Source organism: Lactuca saligna, chromosome 3 (assembly GCF_052625555.1).
Source record: "Lactuca saligna cultivar CGN05327 chromosome 3, ASM5262555v1, whole genome shotgun sequence".
NCBI lineage: Eukaryota > Viridiplantae > Streptophyta > Magnoliopsida > Asterales > Asteraceae > Lactuca > Lactuca saligna.
Window position 1 is genome coordinate 204,467,220 of NC_136419.1, and position 21,370 is coordinate 204,488,589.

Below are 21,370 nucleotides of genomic sequence, written 5' to 3' on the forward strand. Positions count from 1 at the left end.
CCTTGAGATAGTCGTGGAATTCAAGACTTAGGTACTCTCCTCCTCAATCGGATCGAAGCATCTTGATTTTCCTGCCCAATTGATTCTCCACTTCTTGCTTGAATTCTTTGAACTTTTCAAACATTTCTGACTTGTGCTTGATTAAGTAAATATACCCATATCTACTATAGTCATCGGTAAAAGTCACATAGAAGCGGTTTCCATCATTTGTGGTGGATCTAAAGGGTCCACATACATCGGTATTTATGAGATCCAATAAACACTCACCCCTTTCACAAGTGCCAGTGAAGGGTGACTTGGTCATCTTTCCAAGTGAACAAGATTCGCATGTGTCATCTTCCCTAAGGTCGAATGACTCCAACACTTCATCCTTTTGGAGTTGGGCTATGCGCTTCTTGTTAACATGTCCAAGACGACAATGCCACAAAGATGCTTTATCCATTCTATTGGAAGAATCCATACACAACACATCATTTCCTAGGTTATCTACAACCATAACAGTTTCATAAATTCCATTACAAGGCATTGCTTCAAAATATAAAACACCATTTAGATAAGCATAAATAGAACCATTCTCATTATTAAATGAATATCTAAATCCTTGTCTAAACAAACCATGAAAAGAAATGATATTTCTTGCCATATCTGGCGAGTAGCAATAATTATGTAAATCTAAACCTAATCCATTACTAAGCACTAAAGAATACAATCCAATCTTGGTGATAGGTGACGATCTTTTGTTTCCCATGATTAGATTTATCCTTCCATACTCCACATCCCTATTTCTTCTTAGCCCCTGCAAATCAGAACAAATGTGGTAACCACATCCTGTATCAAGAACCCAAGAAATAGCATGAGTTGAATCATTAGATTTAATAGTGTATATACCTGCATAAGATGGATTGATCTTTCCATCCTTGATGGCTTGCAGATATTTCGGGCAGCTTCTCTTCTAATGCCCTATTTTGTGGCAATGATGGCACTCTGCCTCCTTTGGGTTAGAGTTAGGCTTAGCAGGATCAACCTTGGTCCCACTAGAAGAGGAACCTTCTTGAGACTTTCCCTTGTGGTGGCTCTTTGACGGAGCCTTCCTCTTCTTGCCTCTTCTTTGCCCAATTGTCAAAACAGCAGCAACGGGAGGATTAGGAGTTGGTGCAACAGACTTGTCCTTTAGGTTGCTCTCAGCAGTCCTTAGGAGCCCTTGGAGTTTGCTTAGGGTGACCTCTTCCTTGTTCATGTGGTAGGTCATCCTAAATTGGTTGTAGCACGAGGTCAAGGAGTGAAGAACAATGTCGATAGCCAAATCTTCCCCAAAGTTGACATTCAAATTGCGAAGACGATCAACATACCTTTGCATCTTTTGCAAGTGCACGGTTAGAGATTCTCCACTTCCCATTTTAGCAGTGATCATATTCATAATGATTGCATAGCACTTTTGCCTTGTTCTTTGGTGATATCTCTCCATCAAGTCTATATGCATCTCGTAGGGATACATGTACTCATAGGACTTTTGGAATTCGGAGTTCATTGTGGCTATCATGATGCAATGGACTTTCGTTGCATCACGCTCATGCGTCTCAAAGACAACCATCTCTTCGGGAGTAGCAGTTTCAATATTGATCTTCTCGAGATTCTCATCGAGAACATACTCTTTGTCCTCGTAATGAGCGATAGTGCAAATGTATCTTATCTATTCGCCAAAGTTCGATCCATCAAAAGTCACTTTTTGAGAAAGGCTCATTAGCGTGAATGAGCTAGTAGCAGCGTTGTTTGCATTAGACATCTACAAATAGAAAGGATAATGTTTGATTAGAATTGAATCCCTAATTAAACACCCAAAATGAAAAATTAGGGCTAGGATCCAACAACATTATTCACATATTAGAAAAGGGATGCCATAATCCAACACGCAAATAATTTGGAGGTAAGTGAATGACGATTCACTAATTCTTCATCATAAAAAACATAGGCTTAGGTTTTAAATGTATTGAGAATTCCTAGATTTTCTTGGAGATTCATTGAACTTTTCAATGGTATGTTTAAATCTCGATATGCCCCTCTCGTTTGTGATTGGGATGTCAAGGATCACAAAGTGGGTGTGAATAACCATGCAAATCTACATGGTGCCTTGATTGTTACAATCACCTATTCAATGTGCCGGTAAACCACACACGCTCCATCGATATATGACAAACAATAAATCACCCTTTACCACCTTTGCTTAGAACCAATTAGTGTACCGGTAAACAACACACGCTCCACTAAATTCTTAGTAAGGGTGCAAAGTATAATTTCATGGGAATGCATCAATTTCACGTTTGCCTAAAGTAACTAGGATTGAGAATTTTTTTAAAAATGTTTAGTTACTTTATTTATATTAATTATAATTATTAATGAGGAGAGGATTTCCCTATCCTACCAATTCGGCTAACGACCCTCCACCAGTCAAGCAAGCGGTGGGGTGTGCGTGTACACCCATTAAGCGCCATTTTATAGGCAGCAACCTTATACCCACCTTATAGATCGGCTTCGAGAATGAGGCCAATAACGCCAAGACTAGCATTTTAATTATATATATATATATATATATATATATATATATATATATATATATATTAAGCTTGTAATAATATAATAGTATAGGGTGTATTTTAAACATTTCAAAATACTAGGGTTTTAATCATCTTCAATTTAAAATTTTTGAAACTTAATACCATTCAAATTAAAATTTTAAACATTGAAACTCTTGATTTAATAATTATCTCCACTTAAACTATTAATTAAAATTATTAAATCATAAGGGATTATTAAATCTTAAATGATACTTGCCAATTAATAAATCAAATTATCCTAATCCCTTTTATCCCTCTAATTTTCAAAAATAATGGGAGGGGATAATTCAAAATCTTTAATTACTATATTTAACAATTAAGAGATAATTACAAGATATGGGATTATTCAAATCCCTCAAAATTAGGATCTTATCTTGGGGAAGGAGGAAAATCTCCAAATCTAAGGGCTTGCAAACCCTAGAACTCGAAATCTTGAGATAAAAGGAAGGGATTCAAAAAACCCTTCAAGATTTTCGCAAATTAGGGTTAGGAAACCCAAATCTTGAAATCTTTAACCTCCTAGGGTTTATTGGATATAAACCCTAATTTTTCAAGTTCATACCATTGAATAATACTAATTGAAAACAAGTTAACCAAAGGCTCTGATACCACTGATGGGTTTTATACAAACACTCCTATGTGTGCATGCAACCCTAGATTTGGATCTATGTTTTCACTATTAGATATACAACTTATGAACACATGAATAAAACCCTAAAGTATGTTGCTAGTTTCGATATTCACATATAAGGTTAGATACATACCTCTTGTTGTTATATTGTAACAGCAAATTAAATCTTTAAACCCTAAGTCTTGAAAGCGAGCAGCACAAGTGTAGTGCGTCTAATGGCTCACAAACACCACAAACAATTGGAGAGGCTGTAGAGAGAGAAGAGGAGAGGTAGAAATCGGCCTAGGGATCTCTTGGAACAAATGGGATGATTTCTCAAGGCCTAGGGGTCTTTATATAGGGTTAGGATTAGGGTTTCGGTCCTTATCCTTATCTAGTTACTTGCCTACCAAGCAACCATAAGATAAGCCTTGAAGAGACCTTATCCCTTGGACCATGGATGATTTTAAGGATATCCTTATCCTTGAATTCTTCCATCCTTTAACAAGGATAATCATTGGCCTAATTTGCAACTATCACATAATTACAATTCAGCCCCTCTAGTTTAATTAATTACACTTGATCACAAAATTAATTCCTAATTAATTATTGACCAATATTAATTAAACAAATATGATTTCTCCTTTATTATATTATTCTTATAACACATTAATAAATCATAATAACCTCTTTCTTTATTTATTTCTTCATTCAAGTTGCTTTGGTGAAGGCAACATTAAAGGACCATGCATAACCGGGTCAAGTATTTACCAAATATGGTTACGGTCTTAGAAATTAATCCAACACCTATGACCAATAACCATGTAAAGTTCGAATCTTGGTACACATGCAAGGCTCTCTATGCTTATTGTGGTGAAATCCTTCATATCATGACAACCCTAGCTCATAACTCCAAGGAAAAGGCATAAAGCAGAATGGAAGGGACTCGCTGGACCTCTTAAGGTCTAGATCTAGGAATCATATCACCATGGGACCTCTCATACTCTAGATTCAAACTAAATAAAGCATGAAGAAACCCTAGATCATGAAATCTACTAAACAAACGAAGATGGACATGACTCCTTACCTCTCACAGCAGCTCTGAACGAAATGATGGATGATTTATGTTCCACAAGATAGCCTAACTCGAAATCCATCCTTCCCTTTGCTAAAGCACACCAAAAGATTATGAATTAGCCTTCCTCTTTCACCACATGCTTCCTCTATACTCTTTAGAGTTTCTCAGGGTGTAATGGCCGCAAATGAAGGCCATAAGGAAAAGTGAAATTTATGTTTTTATAGGGACCAAACATGTCCTACTTTTATAAAAAGAGATTTTTATGATAAAAATACTTTCCAAAGGGTCAAAAATGTAAATTTTAGCTTAATAGGCCAAATTTATGGGCCTCGCGGTTTTGGGCCCAAAATTGCAAAAAAATGAGGGTTTGGGGATTAAAAATGTAAATTGGCCAAAGTTTGAATCATAAATGTAAAGAAACCAAGTTTTGGGGTAAAAACCAAATTTATTCCTAAATTGGACCAAAAATGTAACTTTTCTCAAAAATTGGACTGAAAGTGATAACTTTTGCAAACAAGAGGCTGAAAATGTAATTTTCTGCAAAACTAGGCAACAAATGTCAAAATATAATATTTTGGATTAGATTTGTGAATTTCTAAACATTTGGGATAAAATTTCAATTTTTTATAAATTATGGACTAAAGTGTCATTTTTACAAAACTTTGGGCCATAATTAAAAATTGGAGGATTATTGGCCAAAAGTGTCATTTTTACAAAAAAGAAAACTTCTTATCATAAATCTAGTAAACCTCGAGCTAAAATAGATAACAGAACAAAAGAAATGAACGAAATACATCGATAACTATTTATTGGTCCTAATATTCACGTTCCTTGACCATTAGACCCTAAGGGCCCATTTAAGTGTATATTGAGCCCAATGTTTTCCATGACGTGTTTATTGGGCCTCACAACCCACTTACATGTTAATGTTTGCCTAAGTTATGGATTACATGTTTATTGGGCTTTTGTGGCCCATTTACATGCCTATTGGGCCTAAATTACCCTCTTACATGTTATTGGGCTTGGAATGGAAATTCACATGCTAGTAAACCTTAACTATACATTTGCGAAATCATTAAGCTTCCTATACTTATATATGTACCTTTCGAATACGAAAACATACCACACATACGCAAACATTAAACATAGTACAAAAGGGGTTGAGAATCTAGTGAGACATGTCAGTTAGCACCTCTGAGTGTACAATCATAGCCTGTAGTTATAATCAGAGCTTCCTGGAAGGAAAGCAGGAGTTTGTATATAGATCTATACGGGGTGAACCCCCACGCCTTAGTTGTTCGCTACAGCTAGACTAGGCCAGTCTAGGTAGACAAAATCTTGAGCAATACTAACATTTGAAAAAATGCCAAGATAGGCAACCTAGTCATTATCATGCATGGTTATAACGGCTCATATATGGATTCAATACCAAAAATTTAACCTTTCAAAGATAAACTCTTCGATTGTGTCAATGCAAAACGAATTATTTAATGATACAAAAATCTAGACGTTGTTATAAAGCAAAAAATATCGAATTTTCTGGGGAAATTATTCATATACATTTATCACTTATTTACAATACAATGAATCTAAACTACACTCATATAAGTTATAACTATTAAATTCACACATGCATTTATACTTGATTTTCACATCATTTTCAAACTATTTACATAAAATATCGGATTTTCTGGGTTTTTACGAAAGATACAAAGGCTTTTATTCAACCATACATATGAACTCACAAACATTATATATGTTGGCCGTTTTTAAAATAACTTGTATTCTTAGGTAATTGTTAAGCAGGAAGGATTTGCAAGAATGCATGGATTTATTTTGTGTAACATCATTTATCGTACTTTTAAAACTTGAAACTATGTAACTTATAACAATGTACTTGATGTGAACAATGCTGGTTGTTATATGTAATGTTGGTGATGAATGTGTTATGTTTCACGTATATTAATTGTGATGATAATTCAATTGTTAGTCACACGAGCCCCTGGACGTTTCCGCCGTCTGGTTCGGGGGTGTGACAGGTCGATAACTTTATGACGATAGGGGCCTAGAAGAGTTCAGATCTAAAGTTACAACTTCAATTCATTCCCAACTTCCAAAGATAGGTCCAAAATGGGCTAAAAAGGCCCTAATCTCTTGAATGGAGAGATCTAACCAAAGAAAGATCAAGGTAATAGCTTTTTACCTTGAAATGGTCACTACAACTGAGTAGATGTTGGATCTATAATCTCTTCCTCGTTCCAAGATCTTAGATACTTGAGTTCTTCAAGAAATGTACCAAACACACACTCTTTAGCCTTACACACACTCAATATGGATGATTTTCTCGATTAGGGTTTGCTTCTAGAGGGTAAAGACGATGAGGGTGGCCACAAATGGACCATAAGTTCTTTATATAGGGCGCACAATCAGGAAAATTAGGGTTTTCCTTTCGAGCACCTACTCGTCGAGTTCGACCTCCCAACTCATTGAGTATGGTTGTTAACCCGCGTCCAGAACAATATCTATACGATGAGTTAGAGCTCCTCAACTCATCGATTTCCTATCCAAAACCCTGAAACTTGAAAAGAAAATAAATATTACCTGGATCAAGTGTCACACCCCTTAACCAGAACGACAAAATCGTTCGAGGGCAGATGACTTCATGTAGTATTGTAACAATTTAATACATAGTAAAGAAAGTAATACAACCATCATATATATAATTTAAAAGTTTACATTGTTGAAAGGTACTTGTTTCAAAAGAAATTACAATATGATGTCAAAATGAAACTAAACTGACGCCACAGCGTCGCTTCTTCAAAAGCTGTTTGTTTACCTATTTAACTGAATTCCTGAGAAATACAAGTAGTTTTGAAATAGTAGATCAACATTTAAGATAGTGAGTTCATATGTATTTATTAACAATGTTTGTATGAAATAGAATGTAATGGTTTGTAGATGTTTGAATATTCCTCGAAAATCCCATATTTTCTACTATAGTAGATGGTAGTGTAATTGTTCCAAAACTTGTAATGCAATAGTGCTTTTCATGCCTAAGATAGTAGGTTTATGTATAAATCGCTAAGGCATTTGAAGAACCCGTAAATCAATGTGTTTTTAATACTCCATTCGAGTCTTATAACCATGCTATTTGACCAGGATGCCTATAACAACATTCTTCAAGCATTGGAAAGTTATGACCTTTGACACCCTAGGCCTGCCGGCCTAGTTGTGGCTAACAGCTTAGGTGTGGGATTGTAAATCCCGTATAGATGTATACACAAGTATCACACTCCCCTACAAGGGATTTTGGTATATAATACAGGAGTTAAAATTCATACTCGAAAGTATGTGAAATGTCTCACAAAACTTAGTATAAAACATATTTACGTATGAAAATGTCCACTTGTTCTTGTGTATGAAAATATCTCTTTGATATAGTATTTCTAGTATGTAAATGTTCATGAGTTTCTCGTAAACTATACCTATTATAGTTCTTCAAAATGGGTGTTTCGTTCGTATAGTAAACCTTAGTGTAATACTCACTTGTTATGTAAAGTATAACAATTATAGTGACATAAATGATCACATATACTTAAAGTACAAATAAAGTGTTTGATTCGTCTATATGTATAAACATGTTTTATCTCCAAAAGACAAGATGTTATTGAGATCATATATTGCATACGAAAGTTCCCATGTAGTAATTATGAATCACATATGATTTACTTGATAAAAAGTGTATATAGTGAACCTTTATGTTACACACGATAACCGTGTGTTTAGTTGTATCCCCCCCCCCCCCCCCGCCTTAAAGTGTATAAAAGGCATTGATAAAACATTTGAAAGTGTAGTTTATAGGGGTATGATCTCACTTGATTGAAGGGAGAAAGCGAGATGATAATCGAGCAGAACTTCTACTTGGAAGAGTTGATTTTCTCGGGATTCTCGGGAATCTCAGGAATCTCGGGAGTGTAGAACCTTCCTTTGGAACTTGAGTGTGAAAATCAGGGCTTCTGGATGGCTTATAGGAGCATTTCTGGTGTGTCACGTCCTAGCCAACTATGTCACATCGTGGTGAGCAAAATCTTATCTTCTTCCGTTGATGGGACGGCTTCAGTCACTTGTCGGGTCACTGCAAACTGTGTCACGTTGTGGCAGACCTAACAGCCGCAGATTTTTAGCCTTAAACTTGTAAAATCCGTAACTTTCTCGTATGAGCTCCATTTTCAAAATTCTTTATATGCACGCGTAGGTGAGAATATACTCTACAACTCTCATCTAGACATCATCAACTAATTTTGAACTTATTTTTAATTATTTAGTTTTAACAGGCCAAGACTGGAAAAACCCATTAAAAATTCATAACTTCTTCATCCGGTGTCCGTTTTTGCCAGACTTTATACCATTGCACTTCTTTGGTTGAGACATTCGATTCTTATTTAGCTTGTTTCGGCCAAAAGTCTCTCGATCTCTATTTCGAGTTTTTAGTTGTCTACTACTATATCCGGGTCTTGGAAAAATCATAACATCCTTATACGAAGTCAGATTTGGACATTCCTTTTATGTACGCTCGAGGTTTAATGATATCTACAACTTTCATTTAGATACTTAAGGCTAAAAGCTATTGTATTAAAACTTTGTATTTTTCATTTAATCGGTGTTGTTGGTTTTGTCGGAAATCGTAGAATGGTCATAACTTCTTCGTTTTAACTCGGATTTTAGTGTTCTTAGTAGTACTGTAAATCTTGACACAATATCTTGCATAGTATGTAACCCAATAGAGACTTTTATGCATTTTATTTTCAAAGTTAATTTCATTACTTCAAAAGTGGTTACAATACTTGACTTTTTAGGTCATTACATTCAGTCTAAATATCAGGTTGTCACATCATCCCCTCATTAGAGGGAATTTCATCCCGAAATTTAACGTAAGAAAATACTTGTGAATTAGGGAAAAAAATGTGGGTACTTGTGTTTCATCTGATCTTCGCGTTTCAAGGTGTATTCAGGTCCTCGCTTTGCTTTCCAGCGGACCTTCACGATGGGTATGCGACTTTGTTTTGTTCTTTTAATTTCCCTATCTGTGATTTCAATTGGTTCTTTTATAAAGCATAGACTATCGTTGATTTCGATTTCGTCTAAAGGGATGACGAGGGTCTCATTGGATAAACATTTCTTCAAGTTTGACACATGAAAGGTAGGATGTACGTTATCGAGTTCCTGCGGTAGACGAAGTTTGTCGGCTATCGGGCCAATCCTTGCAAGGATCTCGAATGGTCCGATATAAAGTGGGTTTAGTTTCCCAAATTTTCCAAAATGTATTAGTCCTTTCCAGGGCGATACCTTCAATAGCACTTGGTCCCCAACCTGAAATTCCAAGGGTTTTCATCTTTTGTCTGCATAACTCTTTTGTCTGTCTCTTGAAGCCTTTAGTCGTTCCCGAATTTGTACGATCTTCTCGGTTGTCTCTCTTATGATCCCCGGGCTAGTGAGAGTGTTATCGGGTACTTGTCCCTTGGCTAGTTACATGTCACCCACTTCAGCCCAACACAGTGGTGATTTGCACTTCCGTCTGTAGAGGGCTTCGAATGGAGCAACTTTAATGCTGGAGTGATAGTTATTGTTGTATGAAAATTCGACTAGTGGTAAATGGATATCCCACACTTTACCAAAATCGATTACACAAGCTCTTAGCATATCTTCCAAGGTCTGTATGGTTCGCTCACTTTGACCGTCGGTTTGTGGATAGTAAGTAGTGCTCATGTCTAGTTTCATTCCAAGAGATTTTTGTAGCGACTGCTAGAACCACGAGGTGAATCTACTATCTCTGTCAGAGATAATGGATATTGGCACACCATGTAGTCGTACAATCTCTCGGATGTATGTTCGAGCTAGCTTCTCCATCTTATCGGTTTCCTTCATGGGTAGGAAGTGTGCAGATTTTGTTAATCTATCTACGATTACCCAGATGGTGTCTAGCCCACCTGCTGTCTTGGGTAATTTGGTTATCAAGTCCATGGCTATCCGTTCCCACTTCCACTCGGGTATATCAGGTTGTTGTAGCAATCCCGATGGCTTTTGGTACTCTACCTTGACTTTGGCGCAAATCAGACACTTGACCACATAGGTAGCAATCTCTGCTTTCATGTTCGGCCACCAATACAGTTTCTTAAGGTCCAGATACATCTTGTCCGAACCTGGGTGCACCGACTATCGAATCTTATGAGCATCATCTTATCCGATCCACGAAGTAACGAACTCCGTCACCCTTGACTTCAAGATTCTTATCCATTCCGCTTAAGGCTTCACTTGCCACGTTCTCTATTCTCAAGGCTTCCTATGAGTTTCCTTGATTTGTGTGGACAGGTGTGAATGGATCGTCATGGTTAATGATTTCACTCGGCGGTCGGAGTATTCCTTTCGACTAAGAGCGTCATCTACTACATTCGCTTTTCCTGGGTGATAGCGAATCTCGCATTCGTAGTCATTCAGCAGTTCAACCCATCGTCTTTGCCTCATGTTGAGTTCCTTTTGATTGAGAATGTGCTGGAGGCTATTGTGATTGGTGAAAATCATGCATTTCGTGCCATAGAGGTAGTGTCTCTAGGTCTTTAGCGTGAAAACAACTGCTCCTAGTTCAGGATCGTGTGTAGTGTAGTTGACCTCGTGTGTCTTGAGTTTTCTTGAGGCGTAGGCGATGACCTTTCCTCGTTGCATTAGAACACATGCAAGACCTTGATTAGATGCATCACAGTAGACCACGAAGTCTTCTGTTCCTTCTGGTAAGGACAATATAGGTGCGTTGCATAGAGCTTGCTTCAGTGTTTGGAATGCAACGTCTTGTCTTTCTTCCCAATTGAAAGTAACACCCTTTTGGGTCAGGGTGGTAAGTGGTTTCACAATTTTCGAGAAGTTCTGTATAAACCTTCATAATAGCCAGCAAGGCCTATGAATTGTTGGATTTCCGTTGGGGTTTTAGGAGTTGACCAGTTCTCGAGTGCCTTGATTTTGGAAGGGTCCACGTGTATCCCGTCTTTGCTAACCACGTGACCTAGGAAATCTACTTTCCAAATCCAAAATTAGAACTTTGAGAATTTTGCCTAAAGCTTTTCGTTTCTTAGGGTTTCCAAGATTTATCGGAGGTGTTGACCATGTTCTTCTTTACTCTTTGAATAGATGAGTATATCGTCTATGAACACGATCACAAATTTTTCTAGGAATGAACGGCACACTCAATTCATTATATCCATGAACACTGCCGGTGCATTTGTTAACCCAAAGGGCATCACTACAAACTCATAGTGACCATAACGAGTTCGAAAGGCTGTTTTGGGAACATCTCCTTCTGAGACTCGCAACTGATGATACCCGGATCTAAAATCGATCTTCGAGAAATAACTCGTTCCTTGGAGTTGGTCGAACAAGTCGTCAATGCATGGTAAGGGATATCGGTTCTTCATAGTGAGCTTGATGAGTTCCCGGTAATCAATGTACATGCGGAAAGATCTATCCTTCTTCTTTACGAACAGGACTGGTGCTCCCTAAGGTGAGAAGCTTGGCCTGATGAATCCTTTATTGAGTAGTTCGTTTAATTGGCTAGATATATCTTGCATCTCAGTTAGCGCCAGACGATATAGCGCCTTGGATATTGGGGTAGCTCCAAGAATTATATTGATCCTGAACTCGACTTGTCGTTCTGGTGGGACTCCTGGGAGATCTTCAGGGAAGATATCGGGAAAATTGTAGACTTCCGGAATGTCTTTGATGCCTTTCGTTTATTTTTCCTTATCTACCACGTGGACTAAGAACGCATGGTACTCCTTACGTAGGTATTTCTGGGCTTCGACGCAGAAAATGATATGTAAATTGGAACCGGGTTTGTCAACATAAATTACAAGGGTTTTGCCTTTTGGCAGATTTAGGTGGACGGCCCTTTCGTGACATAGTATATCGACATGGTGCAGGCATAACCAATCCATACCGATAATGACATCAAAGCTTTTTATGGTGATTGGCATTAAGTCGATTTGAAATGAATGTTCGTTTAGAGTTAGTGTGCAGCCTAATTGCCGTGGGATTAGCTATTGCTTTGTTCTGCCCAATTGCCAACACCCTTCCTATGCCGCCACCATTCCTTGCCTTAGGGCAGTCTCTCTTGTAGTTTCCAGCCTTACCGCATCCATAACATGCCTGGCCTACCCTGACTCCATGGACTTGGGTGATTGGTCATGCCGGTGCCTTACAGAAACGGGCAGTGTGCCCTTTCTTGTTGCAATTGTTGTAGTGCATTTCCTGATAATTTCCATTGTGATGGAAATTACATTTGTTGCACTTTGGTAGATTCCCCGTATATTGCTTCGCTGGTGTAGGGGTAACTGGAGCAGCAGTGGGGGTAGTAGCAGCATGGACTGCCACTAGTTATTGTTTCTTGAAAGGTTCCTGTGAAGACTGACCCTTCCTCTTGTTCCATAACTTCTTCTTGTTGTTGTTGTTGGTACTGATGATGTTGTTGTTGTTTCCTATGGTTTGCTCCAGGACAGCAGTTGCGAAGCCTTGACAGATTCCATGGTCAACGAGAGCTTGTGCCAATTGTTTGGCGCTATCGAAAGTGACACTTCCTCGAATCTGGGGTGACAGTCCCCAGATGTATCTTTCGATCTTCTTGCTCTCTAGAGCAACCATCCCTGGGCAAAGGATTGCCAAATCACTAAACCTATTGGTATAGGTTGTGATGTCCGAGCCTAACATAGTAAGGCCCCAAAGTTCCTGCTCTAGCTTTTGTACTTCGCCCCTTGAACAATACTCTTGCATTAGCAGTTGTTTTAGATTCTCCCAGCCCATAGAATATTCCACTACCAGGGTTAGTGACTTGACGTGTCCATTCCACCATATCAGGGCTCTCTAGGATAATGTACAAGCGGCAAATTTTACCTTGCTCATTTCCAGACATTCACGGATCTCGAAAACTGCTTGTGTTTTCTCTATCCATTGTGATAGAGATATTATCCCTATGAATCTGTTAAAAGTCATGGGCTTGCTATTGGTGAAGTCCTTGAAGGTACAATCCCCTGAACGACTTGGAAGTTGGCCATTCGTAAAGCTATTCACTCCTCCTCCCAACCTAATATTACTCATCTGTGTCATTGTTGTTGTTACTGCAGCTGTTAGAGTAGCAATCAATGCAACATTTTCTGTCAAAGCTGGTGGTAGTGGAGGTATCATGCCCAACCTGGGTCTTAGGTTTGGACGAGGAGGCATCGTGCTGCCAAGAAATAAGAATAAAATATTATAAGTTTTGGTGGTTAAGAGTTGAATGATAACGAGTTAAATATCTTTAATAGTTCAAGAATTTGGTTTGACCAACACAGGGCTTTGAGTTTGATTCACCAATGGAGTTTGAATAACAATAACCAAACTCATGAACTCGAATGAAATGCATAGAATTAACACTCGGAAGAGGTATGCTCTATATATATATATATATATACATATATATATATATATATATATATAACATATGGTTTTGTTACATCCAAAGTTAGAAGATTTTGACCTTTCTAAAGGTCTCTGATTACAGAAAGCTAAAGAAGGTAACACTTTTAGCCGATGGTCCTATTCTATATCAAAATTTGGGAGTTAGGTGAGCATTACTTGCTGCGCGGATTATGCTTGGAGCTTGACTCCGCATCCGATTGCTTGGTTCCCATGAGACACCTGCTAAAGGCAGCTTGTTGCTCCCTTAATTCTCTCATTTTAGAGAGAGCTGCAGTCATGTATAGGCAACGGATATCAGCTGCGTTCTCTTCCATCCTTATGTCAACTTTGCGAAACCGGTTTGCTTGGACTTCGGATTGATAAGCCTAATTGGCAAGTTTGCCTACCACAACTGGGAGTGATCGATCAGCTGAACTTCCTCCGTTAATTTCGTAGAAGTCCTGACACATACCGTAAGGAGGACACAGTGGATGTGGCTTCCCCATACGGGAGTTGGTCCTTGAAATCCCATCCTGAAAGGAGGTCGAATCGATGGAGGTCGGACGGCTGACATATTGATTACCTCGGTAAAAACGTTTTGTCAGAGACTTTGAGTCCCTATGCATTTATAGTTTGTATATCTTATGTGGTTCGATATACTTAGTTCACTATAAGCAATGCTCTGATACCAATCTGTCACACCCCAAACCAGAACGGCGGAATCGTTCGAGGGCGGATGACTTCATGTAGTATCGTAACAATTGAATACATAGTAAAGAAAGTAATACAACCAGCATATATATAATTTAAAAGTTTACATTGATGAAAGGTACTTGTTTCAAAAGAAATTACAATATGATGTCAAAATTAAACTAAACGGACGCCACAACGTCCCTTCTTCAAAAGCTGTTTGTTTACCTGTTTTACTGAATTCTTGAGAAATACAAGTAGTTTTGAAAGAGTAGATCAGCATTTAAGTTGGTGAGTTCATAAGTATTTAGTAACAATGTTTGTATGAAATAGAATGAACTGGTTTGTACATATTTGAATGTTTCTAGAAAATCCCATATTTTCTACTATAGTAGATGGTAATTTAATTGTTCCAAAACTTGTAATGCAATAGTGCTTTTCATGCCTAAAATACTAGGTTTATGTATAAATCGCTAAGGCATTTGAAGAACCCATAAATCAATGTGTTTTTAATACTCCATGTGAGTCTTATAACCATGCTATTTGACCAGGATGCCTATAACAACGTTCTTCAAGCGTTGGAAAGTTATGACGTTTGTCACCCCAGGCCTGCCGGCCTAGCTGTAGTTAACAGCTTGGGTGTGGGATTGCCAATCCCGTATAGATCTATACACAAGTATCATGCTCCCCTACAAGGGATTTTGGTATATAATACAGGACATAAAATGCATACTCGAAAGTACGTGAAATGTCTCACAAAACTTAGTATAAAACAGATTTACGTATGAAAATGTCCATTTGTTCTTGTGTATGAAAATATCTCTTTGATATAGTATTTCTATTACGTAAATGTTTTTGATTTTCTCGTAAACTATACCTATTATAGTTCTTCAAAATGGGTGTTTCGTTCGTATAGTAAACCCTAGTGTAATACTCACTTGTTATGTAATGTATAACAATTATAATTACATAAATGATCACATATATTTAAAGTATAAATAAAGTGTTTGATTCGAGTATATGTATAAACATGTTTTATTCGCAAAAGACAAGACGTTATCGAGATTATATATTGCATACGAAAGTTCCCATGTAGTAGCTATGAATCACATGTGTTTACTTGTATTCCCCCCCCCCCCTTAAAGTGTATAATAAGCATTGATAAAACATTTGAAAGTGTAGTTTATAAGGGTATGAACTCACTTGATTGATGGGAGAAATCGAGATGATAATCGAGCAGAACTTTGACTTGGAAGAGTTGATTTTCTTGGGATTTCTCGGGAATCTCGGGAGTTCAGAGGCTTCCTTCGGAATTTGAGTGTGAAAAATGGGGCTTCGGGATGGCTTATCGAGGTAATTATGTAGAGTAACAACACTTAGATGGAAAGAGATGAGCACCAAACCCGGCCCCATTAAGCTTCTATTTATAGGAGCATTTCTGGTGTGTCATGTCGTAGCCAACTGTGCCACGTCGTGGTGAGAAAAATCTTATCCTCTTCCAATGATGGGACGCCCCCAGTCACTTGTCGGGTCACGGCAAACTGTGCCACGTCGTGGCACACCTGATAGGCTCGGATTTTGAGCCTTAAACTTGTAAAATCCGTAACATTCGCGTACGAGCTCCATTTTCAACGTTCTTTTCATGCACACGCAGGTGAGAATATACTCTACAACTCTCATTTAGACTTCATTGGCTAATTTGATTTATTTTTAACAGGCCGGGACTGGAAAAACCCGTTAAAAATCAATAACTTCTTCATCCGCCGTCCGTTTTTGCTAGACTTTTTACCGTTGCGCTACTTTGGTTGAGACCTTCGATTCTTATTTAGGTTGTTTCGGCCAAAAGTCTCTCGATCTTATTTCGAGTTTTTAGCTGTCTACTGCTATATGCAAATCTTGGAAAAATCATAACTTCCTCATACGAAGTCAGATTTGGACGTTCTTTTTATGTACGCTCGCGGTTTTATGATATCTACAACTTTCATTTAGATACTTAAGGCTAAAAACTATTGTATTGAAACTTTGTGTTTGTCGTTTAATCAGTGTTGTCGGTGTTGTCAGAAATCTTAGAATAATCATAACTTCTTTGTTATAACTCGGAGTTTAGTGTTCTTAGTTTTTTTATAAACCTTGACACAATATCTAGCATAGTAGGTAATCCGATAGAGACTTTTGTACATTTTATTTTCAAAGTTAATTTCATTATTTCAAAAGTGATTATAATACTTGACTTTTTAGGTCATTACATAGAGTCGAAATATTGGGTTGTCACACCAAGCGCTACATGTAGGCATTAAGTTGAGATATAGTTGTGAATATATAACTTTTGTGTATTAAATTGTGAATTTATTGTATTAAGCTGTGAATTTTATGTATTAAAATATGAACTGACTAAACTAAAATGTGAATTGCCAATATTAAGTTGCGACTTTATTGAATTTTGCTCAGACTTTTTTTTATAAAATTTGTGTAAAAATATGAATGATTTATGTATGAATTTTTGTATTAATGTTCTTATGAAGACATTCATTTTGTGTGTATAATTATGTAAAATGCATTAGTTTTTATAATTACTTTGTATTAAATTCAAAATGAGTGAGTTAATAGGTTTATTAAACTATGAATGTAACATTTAACATGTCATTGTGTGATTATATATATATATATATATATATATATATATATATATATATATATATATATATATATATATATATATATATATATATATATATATATATATATGATTTTGAAGGAAGACTGGTTGCAATGTTGGTGTAGGTGGTTGGTGGTGACGCCTAGTGGTGGTAGAGTTGGGTTTGAGTTCTCTGAATTTGAGAATTAGTATAAAATGAATTGTATTAAGTTGGAAATTTTATGTATTAAATTATAAATAGATTGTATAAAGTTATATTTCATATAAAATTAGTGTTAAAATATAACCGAATGATCATCTTCTTTCGGTCGTACACAATTACACAAAATCCCACAGGTCCATCCCTCACAATTCTAAAACTTGGATCTTTTTCCCCTTGTACACGATTATATCATGTCTTCCCCCTTGGTGTATGGTTATATATATATATATATATATATATATATATATATATATATATATATATATATATATATATATATATATATATATATATATATATCTTCCCCCTTGGTGTATGGTTATATATATATATATATATATATATATATATATATATATATATATATATATCTTTACTACTTATAAAAGAAATCTAACTATTTCTATAAATAGATTGAATATAATAATATTATTTTTTTAAGACGTACAAACGATTAAGCTAATATTACAAACAACCATTAATAAAATAATATTAAATTTTAAATTTGTTTTGATTCCTTATATTTCTCAGCAAAATCCTAATTTCATGGTCATTCAAAATTTAAAACCTTTTCATCCTAATACGCTTCAACAAATATCCTTTAAATGTTGCATTTGCAGCTGATTAAAATATCTCATAGCAGACGTGTGTTTGTTCTCTCCACCTTATAAACCCTGCTATAAATCCCACTGCCATGAAGTATTTCCCTTATAAACCCTAATCGTTTTTCTCCCTCTCTTAGACGAAGACAATGTGTTTTTTTAAGAAAAAAAGTTTGAAAATATTCCAATTTCTCAAAAAAATTTACCCTAAATGCAAAACTGGGTAAAATTTTCCATTTTGCGAAGACTACAGGGATGCGAAATGAAAATTCTGCACTTTTGTCTTTTTATGACCCCATTTTGCGAAGTTGGACCACTTATATTATTTCTTGAAAAGATCAGGTGCCAAATGCGAAACTCTAAGCTTTCTTCCCCAATTCGCATTTATACATTTAAAACTTCGCATTTTCATTCAAATTCTTCGCATCTTGCATCCATCCGTCTTTGAGTTCATTCGCATTTCATCGCATTAACTGAGAAATTAATCAGTTGTCTCATATTCGCATTTCAGTTGTTTGAGAAACCCAGATACGAACCCAAATGCGAAACCCACTGATTTCAAATGCGAACCAACCAAAAATCATCAACCACGTACTTGTGTCACCAAATGCGAACTGAATATCACCATTAAATTCTCCTCGCATTCTATAGATGCGAACACAATCCAGATCTCCGACTCCAAGCTTGCGAAATCAAAATCAATTAACGTCAACAAATCGTGAACTTCTTATGCGAACTGTTTTGACCCACAAAACCAAATGCGAACTCAATTGATGTCATATGCGAACTGATTTCATAGATGCGAACACAATTGATTTCATATGCGAATCCACATCCATCGATATGAAACCAATACCAGTTACAAGAAATTAGTAGCAACCATCGATCCTCTAATTTTCAATTACTCAGCCTTCGCTTTTCATACAACCCGTCGACCCTGAAAAATCGATAAACACCAAATGTCTCATTTTTAGATCGATTTTCTGATTAAATGTCATATTTGAAGAATGATTGATTTTCTGATTAAATGACCCCATTTTGCGAAGTTGGACCACTTATATTATTTCTTGAAAGGATCAGGGGCCAAATGCGAAACTCTTAGCTTTCTTCCCCAATTCGCATTTATACATTAAAAACTTCGCATTTTCATTCAAGTTCTTCGCATCTTGCATCCATCCGTCTTTGAGTTCATTCGCATTTCATCGCATTAACTGAGAAATTAATCAGTTGTCTCATATTCGCATTTCAGTTGTTTGAGAAACCCATATACGAACCCAAATGCGAAACCAACTGATTTCAAATGCGAACCAACCAAAAATCATCAACCACGTACTTGTGTCACCAAATGCGAACTGAATATCACCATTAAATTCTCCTCGCATTCTATAGATGCGAACACAATCCAGATCTCCGACTCCAAGCTTGCGAAATCAAAATCAATTAACCTCAAACAAATCGTGAACTTCTTATGCGAACTGTTTTGACCCACAAAACCAAATGCGAACTCAATTGATGTCATATGCGAACTGATTTCATAGATGCGAACACAATTGATTTCATATGCGAATCCACATCCATCGATATGAAACCTCTATCCTTTCTCGATCAACTACCTCATCGTTTTTCAGTAATAAGTGTTTATCCCCATGAAACTGCATCCACTTCCAACTGGATTAACCTATATTCATACTAAAATTTAAAAAAAATAAATAAATGCTAAAAAACCAAATAGGTTACTAAAATAAAAATAAAAAATTCATACTCATAATTAAAGCTATATGCTACTTCATCGTTTTTCAGTGATAACTGGTTTTCGTCCATCAAACTGTATCCACTTCCAACTCTGATTAAATTATTAGACCTGTATTAAAAAACAAGGAAAAAGTAAGAGAATTTTATACGTTTTTTCATGCAATTCCTATCTATTTTTTTTAAGAATCTACAAAAATAATAATTAAAATTGAATTACATGTAAAACCAATTCAAAACAAAAAATCTTATTTTGTTTCCCGGGATAATTTTGAATACTTTTCAACTAATAAGATAAAAGTAAATCAAAATGGATTACGAATTTTCAAATTTTATTATAAATATACACATAAGTATGAACTATATGTAATCCTTTCATAACAAACTTTTAACCTATATATATATATATATATATATATATATATATATATATATATATATATATATATATATATATATATATATATATATATATATATATATATATATAGAGAGAGAGAGAGAGAGAGATATTTGCGTAGTAGATGAACCATAGGCGCCAATTGCAAACATATTCTATAATTATAAGTTAACATATAAGAAGGCTTCATCGGTTCTACAGTCTGCTACTGCGTATGTTTACTATTTACGATTTTTACTTTCTCGATTATACACCATTCACACTCACTTTGTGTTCCTTTGTACATGCATAAACTACATATATTCTATCGGCTTCACAAAAACCATCTGCTCTATCGGATTCATCAAAATCAAACAGGTATGTGTATTTAACTTTAAATTATCTCTTATTCAAGTACTATATGATGAAAAAGTCTACTATTTATAGTATTTTTTTAGTTAGATGCAACGTGTTTCAAAGTAATTAGCTTCACCTAAGAAAAGAAGTATCATCAAACCAATATATGTCGGCAACTCAAGCATCATCTCCTTATAGACCATTCACATTACCAGAAACACATAAATAAAATCTGGTTTTGATCTAAACTATTATAACAAAAACAAATGGTAATAAATTTCGTATTTGAATAATCATACTTTTTGATTTGTTATGTATAAAATAAAGTATACATTTTTTTGTGTGTTTTACAGTTTGCAATGAGGTTTGACGGTAAAGAAAATAAACATAATAATGTTATCCAAATTGATGCAGAAAATACAAAAGGTATATCACATATTTACAATCATTATTAGTATATCATCGTTATACATTTTTCATTTAAAAAAATGTTGCAGAAAAACGAAAAGCATATAATAAGGCATGTTACGAACGACGAAAGGAGAAAAACAAAATGAGACGAATAGTTAATGGGGAAGGAAATAGTCAAAACACAACATTTTTGTCAAATGTGCCAACAGTAAATAGGAATCTGGTGGATATTACCAATGCATCTCCTACATGTGTAATGGATTTTGGTCAAAAAAAGTTGATTTATAATAGAAACCCTTATCAACGTCAGACGGAACCAACCATAACAAAACCAGGTAACTATGTCTGAAGTTATCATATTACAATCTAAGTAGTACAACATTACATTTAACCATAATCTTTCATAATTTACATTCTTAATGAGAAATTTTTGTTTATACGTAGGTATTCAAAGTCAGCCTGACGTAATACTACCTCCACGCGATGAATTGATAACTCAAATTTCAACATCAATAGGTCAGTATTTGATTTTTACCGAAAAATATCA